We start from the raw sequence: 9,082 nt of genomic DNA on the forward strand, positions 1-9,082 counted from the left end.
AACCTCCACTTAATGGCCCTCCCCCTATTTTTTTAGCCTGAAACCTAAGTCATGCACATTATGCATTGTTTTCTAGGCACCAAATTTTAGGGTTGCACATCAATGACCACCGCATCAAATCGGTGCTAGGAAATGATGACTCCAGTAGTGATGGAGGGATTTGAATATAATATGTTTAGATGCTGTTTCATATCACTTTCATTTTTTATTTTTCAAAAATAAAATAAAAATTATGTCTTTATTTATCTAAATTTTTAAAAATATAAGCATGTTTGATATAGTTAATTACTTTTAAAAATACAAGCATGACAATAGTGGCAAAGGTGATGGTAGAAGCAACGAAAATAGTGGAGGTACTGTTGGTGTTAGTAGCAAAGGTGGTAGTATTATGGAGGAGGTGGTGACAGCAATGTTAAGGGGGATGCATCGACAATGTGGAGAAGGCAATGATGAGATGTCAATGGTGGTGCGGTGGAACTGATGGCAACAATAGTGCTAACATGGATGCAGGTTTTGTGGTGGAGCTATGGAGGTGATAATGATTATAGCGATGATATGATAGTAGTGACAATGGTAGTGGCAGGATACTGACAGTATAGCAGAGATAGCGATGATGATAGTGGTGGTGCGGTTAAGGTTCGAAGGTGGTGGAGGTAGTGATAGTGATAGTGGAGATAGCGATGATGATAGCCATGTCTCTCTCTCTCTCTATGTGTGTGTGTGTATGTTGCATGAGAACCGAGCCGATGCTTCTCCTCCTCCTTTCTTCCCTCTTATGAGAAACCTAACCCCCACGCTCCCTCGCACTTCTCCCTCATGTGTGAGAAGCCCAACAACACTCCTCTTCTCTTTCTTTCTCCCATGCATATACCAATCCCGATTTCTTGTAAGTTTTCCCAATAATTTCCTTTCGTTTCATCGTTCACTCCATTTTCTTCTAACATTGAAACAATTATCTATGTATATAATATCTTGTTTTAAGAAGAAGTTTGTATAAAATAAATTCTACAAAAATTAGTTTCCAGCTAAACAAAATCTGCTTTGAATTTATGCAAAGTAATTTTCTGTATATTATTTCTGGTTTTCAAATATCTACATATTAGATTTCTATAATGAATATTTGTAACTTAATTTTCTGTAAACTAACAATTCTACAAATTAATTTCTATACGCTAAGGTAGCAACAAAGTGACTATTGATTATTGCATTGGGGTGTGTGTGTGTGTGTATAGAACTAAATTTCTGCACACTGAAAATTCTGCCATTTTACTTCTATACAATAAATTACAAGAAGTAAAATTCTAATCATTAAATTTCTGTACATATTATATTTCAATGACTAAAATTTTATATATTAAAATTTTGAATGTATTGTATTTTAATATGTTAAATTCTGTATATTAGATTTCAGGGGTCAACTAAATTTCATTTTTGGATTTTCATATATAATATGTTAGCTATTAAAAAGAAAAAAGTATAATTTATACCTGAAATTCAAAAATATAAACTAGATGGCTAGGATCTAATATGGTACATTCTATGCCATACTATTTTTGTCTAATATATAGAAATTGATTTTTCAAGCTATACTATTATAGTTGATCAATTCTATGTAGGCCTAAGGATCTTATTGGTATAACGTCGAGATCACGAATCAGAATCGCAGCAACCACTGCATATTCATAAGGAACTATCCCTACAAGTATGTAAGGTATCTCATCACGATATCATAAAGCAAACAGCGAAATAAATTTAAATAACCAAAATTCAAACTTTAATTTAAATAATTAGAGCCAAATTTTAATGTCTCACAAAACTAACAATATTCAAGAAAATATTATATCAAACTCTAGTCAAATCTTGATCTAAATTTAAAAATGTCAAATTTTGTCTCTAGTCGCTCTCCCAATTATAACCTTGTGCCATCTTAGTGCTCCGAACTTATAAAAACATTATGATATGAAATAATGAGTTTGACAACCTAGTAAATAATGAAATCCTAACTAGATAATTCATGTAATAACATAAGATACAATAGTAAAACATAAGTTACTACGAATCAGTGTAAAGATATAACCAATTTCATTTCAAAACACAAATCCATTAAAATCCATATATTTCAAATATTCATATATGCAACCATAAATCTAATTCGAAACAAAACATATTTAACTCAACAACTTTAATTATGGCTATACTTATACCCTATGGCTAGGTCCAAAACAGAACTGCACTTATACTTGTAGAATGGGCTAGAATACCATACTTATATCCTATAGAGTGGGCCAAAATACCATATTTATACTCTGTGGCAGGGTCAGAAGCAGAATCAATATACTTAATAATAGTAAGAGTGCCGATGCATAACCTCCAATTGGCAGAGTCCAGTATATAATCAGGCTGAGAGTTTAAATCTAATATATACATCATAATCCAATCAAAATATGCATATATGATGTAAGATCAATAAATAATATGACAACAATCCAAAAAATATTACTCTAAATTATATATCTATTTTCCATTCAAAACATAATATCATAAAATTGATAAATCACATATAAGTCAATTAACAATTTATTTATTATAAAAATAATATTATATAAATAAAAATATAGAAAAGGCAGATCATTACTTATCTTGAAGCAAAACCAAACTACAGATCCAAATAATTTTGAAAATCTCTCTTAGAATCTAAGACTTCGGCGAGCGCTCAACTAAAATTTTCGATAAGCACCATGAGTCAAGATCATTGAAAGTCAAGAAAAGAAGGAGAAGGAACCAATGGTGGTCTAGCGATAGTGATCGACAAAATCTATTAGTGAGGTTAAAAGGAGTGTGGAGATCTTTAAATAACTGATGGAGACTAGATTTTCTAGCTTCTGTAGAAAAACAGGATAGAGGAGGAGTTCGTCTCCTATTCTAAGTTGAATAGGAATCTATCATTTTTTCGTCTCCTACTCCAACTCTTATATCTAGGTCGATCAAGTGGATTAGGCCCAGTTTGTTATTAGCTAGGTTGGGTGTTATATTCTCCCCCCTTAAAAAATTTCATCCTTAAAATTTCTTACCAAAGTCTTCCAAATTTAAGCGTATTTACCTCTAGCAACCTTCTAATTTTCATATAGTACTTGCATGTCGATTTGCTTTTTGAACATGGACAATAGAATTCTCTTCTTCATATTAATGAATTTAACATAAACATCTTCAAATATCTTAACTCCCGAAGCCATTTGTGCCAACTCATTAGCTTCTTGGTTCTTGCTTTAGGCAATAAACTTCAGTATCACCTTATTGAGACCTTTGATAAACATCATAGCCATCTTATATTATCACATACGTACTTTACTGCAACAATTATACTCACTGCAATAATTATACTCCCTGCAAAGTTGTTTAATCATCATTTGAAAGTCACCATCAACTTCAATTATTACCATGCTTAGTATTAGGTCTAGACCATTATTAGTGCCTCATATTTGGCCTAATTATTAGAGCAGAGAAATCCAGCTAGAAAGAGAAATTTGTCCTTACTAGAGAAAGTTGGCCTAATGATGATTCCTATTCCAATCTCTACATGTTGCATCGCTACACACGGGTAATCAGCTAGGAAATTGGCAAGGGTCTGACCCTTTATAGCCCTTTAAGGAATATATACAGAGTAAGCTCAAACAAAGTGGTCTAATTCTCGATTCTTCTATGTATGACCGGCCTAGTTAACATGTACTTGGTCACATAAAAGGTGCAAATTATATGAACAAGAATAGGAAGCTCGTAATACCTCAGCTCTATACAAGTACAATATAAGGCTAGACAAAGCTTCTCCAGCAGCATATGTCATTGTTCGGTCTCTGTCAATGTCTTGCTCAAGTAGTACACGACCTGTTCATGTCCAGTTTTATTTCTTGATCCAATAGGCTCTCGATAAAATTTTTGGATCTGGGACTTTAACAAGACTCTCATTCTTGGTAGAACTAAGACAGGAGGACTGGCAATATAAGTTTTGATCTCCTCAAAGGTGCATTGATGTTCATTGGTCCACATGAATTCATCCTCAACTCAAAGCTTCAGTAGGGGTAGAAAGGACCGAATCTCTCCCACATAATTGGATATAGACCTCCATAGGAAGTTTATCTATCCAAGTAGCTTTTGCAGCTGCTTCTTGTTGCATGGTGATTGAGCCTGGATGATTGCCCTTGCCTTGTTCTTTTCCACTTCCATTCCTCTCTAGTGCATCAAGAATCCTAAGAAATTACCTATAATGACTCCAAAGGCACATTTCAATAGATTCATCTTCAGCTGGTTAGATCTTATACTTTGAAATGACTTCTCTAGGCACACCAAATGCTTGGATATGCTTTGTGAAAGATTACGTTGATCATTCTCTGATAAGTGGCTCCTGTATTTTTCAAGATGAATGGCTTACCACCCATTCAAAATTATAATCAATTTTGGATACTGGAAAGTAGTTTTGTGTACATCCTCCTTGGCTATAAAAATTTGGTTGCATCCCAAGTGGCCATCCATAAATGCAAGACTTTATCTTAGCTTGCAACATAGATTAACATATCTTCAATTGACATAGCATATTTATCATTCAGGATGGTCTTATTCAAATTTGGAAAGTCGATGCACAGTTATAGCTTTCCATTCTTTTTGATGTTTGGTATGATATTCACCAACCATTCAGTATTGTCGACCATTCTTATGAAGTCAACCATAAATTAATCTTTCAACTTTTTTGACTTTTAGAGTCACTTCAACTGACATTCTCCTCTTGGGCTATTTATATGGCTTGAACCCTTTCTTGATTGATAGTTTACACTCGACTAGCTTTTGGTTCAGGTCTAACAGCTTCATGTAGTTCCATGCAAAATAATCTTGGTACCTTTTGAGCAAGTATACCATATTCTCCTTATCCTCTAGATTTAGTAGCCCATAGATGAATGTTTGTCATTGTTGAGAGTCAGTGCTCAAATTAACTTCTACTAAGGGATCTTGGATCTCAGCCTTAGCATCTTCTAGTTTAGATGGAGCACGACCACATTCTTCCAACTAGATCTTATTAGATCTTCCTCATGTATATATTCGGCCATGCAAGCTGAAGTCAAGCTCCGCTCCAACTCCACATAGGCTACTATCCTCAGAAGGGTTTATTTTATGGTCTAGACCTCTTTCGATGTTCCAGCCATCGGTCTTTTCTTCAACATACAACTATTCCATGCCCATCGGCTGTGGCATATTCAATATGTACACCAAACCTAAAAAGATAGTCTTAATTATAGTCGAGGTTGTAAGGTTTGTCAGGCTCTCATATTTTTCCTAAAAAATAGATGGGGCTCAGGTTAGGATCATACAATTATGCTTCGACCATGTTGGCATTCATCAGGAAGGGCTTGTTATTTGCAATGACAATCTCCACGTTGTCCTCATCATCCTTGGCATCTAGATTCCACAAAAATAGCAGTTGATGTAGAGAAGATCGGATGCAGTAATTGGCATGAACCTAATCCCTTCCTAGAAATGTGTTGTATGTGAAGTCTACTTTAATCACAAAAACAGTCATCGAGACTCTGAATTCCACGTAGAGGTAGACTGGCAGCACCCCTTTTGCTTTGCAGGAGTCACCTATAAAATTGGCGACCACTACATCTGCTATCAACAAATCATCTTCACCTTTGCCAAGCTTCCTCATGACTAAAGCTGGCATGACATCGATAGCTGCTCCATTATATATGAGTACTTATCTTGTCGGCATGCCAAACATTTGGACATCAATGAACAAGGGCATCACATACTTACCCATCCTCCTTGTAGATCTCGAAAACATTCTTGGTGGCCTTGGAATTCTAATCATTAGCGTTGATCTTCTAATTCATCAAATGGAGGCCATTCTCTTCTTCGGCCTCCAAGTTGGCCAGGATCTCCAAGTATTCTCCTTACTCGACATCATCCTCCATGCTCATCGGTTGACCAGCCTTTGCTTGAAAGATGAAATGCAGAGTAAACACCATGTTCACCTCTACTTTGTCTAGCATGAGCCAAATTGAATCATGGTATTGATGCCCATTTTGTAAACTTTCGTGAATGACAACCTTCATGCCTGGGGGAGCAGTAACGTATGTTTCATCCCCAAGATGTTGGCTTTCCTCCTTGTTCACCTACACTTTCCCCTCCACATACTTTCTCTCCAACATCCTCAGCCTCTACCATCATCTTTTTTGCATCTTGGTCATGTATTAGGTGTGGTAGTAGTAATAGGGGAAGTAGTACTTCGACTAAACTTTATACCACGGACCAGAAGGAGTGACTAGTAGTTTGTTGGTTCTTAACCTCTGGGCAACCCTTGGTGGTTGCTATCCCTGGCTGACAATTGTCGTTCCCACAGGTTCTACAAGCTCAGAGCTTTTTGATTGGTCTATTCGAGGGTCGTTAGCCTTCTAAATCATTATCGAACTTTGGCATAGTAACACTTTTCTTTAAAGTAATTTATCTTTAGGTCAATCTTTCTAGATTGGCTAAAAGTTTCCATCACCTACCATTTCTTGATAGGGGTTTTTCTTTTATCATCAACCTTCTAGGATTTGATTGGTCTAGAATCAAAATATCCACCAGAAGAAAATGGCTTGTGCTTATGCTGCTGATCATGGGTCTCCAACCTCTTTGAGTCCTACTAGAAGTGCTCCTACTATATGATCAACTCCTCTGGCCGCAAGCCAAATCATATTTTCTTATTGTATCAGTAAAACAGAGCTTCTATGTAGAGAAAATTTTTGTTCTTCAATTCCTCAAACTTTCTTCTCTATTTAGACTCTAGTCCAAGCTTGTTTCTAATGAAAATCCTGTCGGTAGTAGCCTACTGATTTTTTATGTCTTTCTTCTTTAGCACTAACAATTCTAGATTAGTCGAAGTCATCTTTACCTTACCTCCAGAAAATGGTTGCAATCCACCAACATGATCCCCTTGTCTTTTTCTAGGAACTTTAACCAACCACCCACAATTATCTCCTAAATGGCATTGCGATGGACAATATAATTAGCTATATGCTAGCTTTATTTGTTATATCATTTGTAGCATTTTTTATCCTTCAACTCCTCTGGTGGGGGGATCTTGTGCTTGTTAGGTAGCTGTATCTGCTTATCTTTTAAGAAATGATTAGATATTTGTTCTACTTTGGTGATATTAAAGGAGTACCTTGTATCACCTTGGGAACGGGTTGGCCTATTGCTGGCTGATTCCATGGAGTCGGTCTATTTAGGACTTTTTAGATATACAACTTGCTAGTTAGAATATCGGTCACGTAATTTTTGTTGCTGTCATTTCCTTTAAAACTACATTGATCAAAACCATCTACTTCCAAGGTCAAGACCTTATAGTTTGGGTTTCTCGCATATGTCTCTTTGGACACCCTTTTCTGTTCCTCCTCTTGCAAGATGGCCTCATAATTAACTGCCTAACTGGTCAATTGGAAGAGCTCTAAAAATTTTTGCCCGACAAACTTCTTTCTTGGTTCCAAGTTCAATATGTTCTGTGCAATCATCATATATTCGGCCTCTCTCAAGAAAGTGTAGCAATGGTTTTTGGCTACTAAGTCAACCTAACAAGATCAGCTATTGATACCTCTAGGCTCGATGTAGTAGAACTACATGTGGAACTAAGATTCTAAATCTTACCTTATGAGAACGGAATATAGGGTAGAATCACATGCCAGGTGAAGGCCAGTCCAATTAGTGAATTTGCAAACAACTGGAGTTTCAAAAAGTCATTGGCTCTGGATTTGCTACATTGGATAAAGAATCGGTCGATATGCTCGACAATCAAGAGATTATCATCTCCCAAGAATTCTGAAAATTCAAGTACCTTGTACCCTCTAGGAAACTCATAAACTAGGTCATACCAATCCGGATACGACTTTCAATACACCAGCCTTAGAACAAGCTGATAGGCACATAATAATTGATCTCATACCAGTTCAACCAATTGGGCAATATTTGGAAAGTGCACCCTATTGTAATTAATGGGTTGGGTAGGATAAGCCAGATGACACCAGTTGGAAAAGTGGATTGTGGTCTTTATTCGATGCACCCTTATTGATTTGGGGTTGCCCCCTAGCATATGGATTTAGTGCTGCTAGTTACTGGAGAGGTGGTGGTGGCACCTTTTGAGGTAGTTGCTACTCATCTTAGGAGCAAGATATATCAAGGCTTGGTTATATTTTGCTCTCCTTCAGTTACTCCAAAAGGACAACTAATTCTGGAAGCTAGTGTTAGCGAAGTTCCATCAATATTTCTTCTTGCAACCATCCGAGGATTAGGGTTGGTGAACCCAATCCTTGACTTGAGCTATGGCCTGACAGCAACTGAAACATCTATGATCATGTGCTCGGTTTGGCCATCTTGTCCTACAATTGTTCTCAGAGTAACCTCTCCATTAACTTGGTCTATAGGTCCCGAGGATTCTCCAGGATGATATTTGACCTTTCCTTTTTGGTAGGACAAAAACTTTTGGAGGTTAGGACTTTCTAATATATTGACTTCTCCATATTGTAAATGTTGATGGGTCAATGAAGGATCAGCCAAGTTTGCCTAAGGTATAATGGAGTGTGCTTTGGCATTTGGTAGTGGCCAGCTATGATGGAGATAAGTCGCTCAACTTGCTTCACCAGAAGAGCTGAAGATGCTTCATGATTGTTCTGTGTACAACCTCATTGTAGTGGCCAACTAACTGGCAGCTACTTCCAACAAGTCACACTGACTCAGGCCCATGTAGAACTTAATCCGTGTAACCATCTTATGAAAAGGATTGGTTGGTGGATAGATCTTGCAGAGTATGGCTTTCAATGCTAAGCTCTTTAGGATAAGTAGAGCCAGTCAGGGCGCTAGTGACTTCAACTCTCTGAGGCTAGAGGAACAAGTCCAAATAACTTGGCTTAGAAGTTTCGAGTCTCCTCAGTCGAATGCGATGGATTCCCTGGTAACCATATGATTTAATATCCATCCTCTTCTTGGCAGCATGATAGAAGCTACGGAAAAAAAAACTTGTTGGCTGGTCCTTCTCCTTCCTTGCAAGGGGCGTGAGAGA

This window comes from Phoenix dactylifera, unplaced genomic scaffold, assembly GCF_009389715.1.
Source record: "Phoenix dactylifera cultivar Barhee BC4 unplaced genomic scaffold, palm_55x_up_171113_PBpolish2nd_filt_p 000233F, whole genome shotgun sequence".
Lineage (NCBI taxonomy): Eukaryota > Viridiplantae > Streptophyta > Magnoliopsida > Arecales > Arecaceae > Phoenix > Phoenix dactylifera.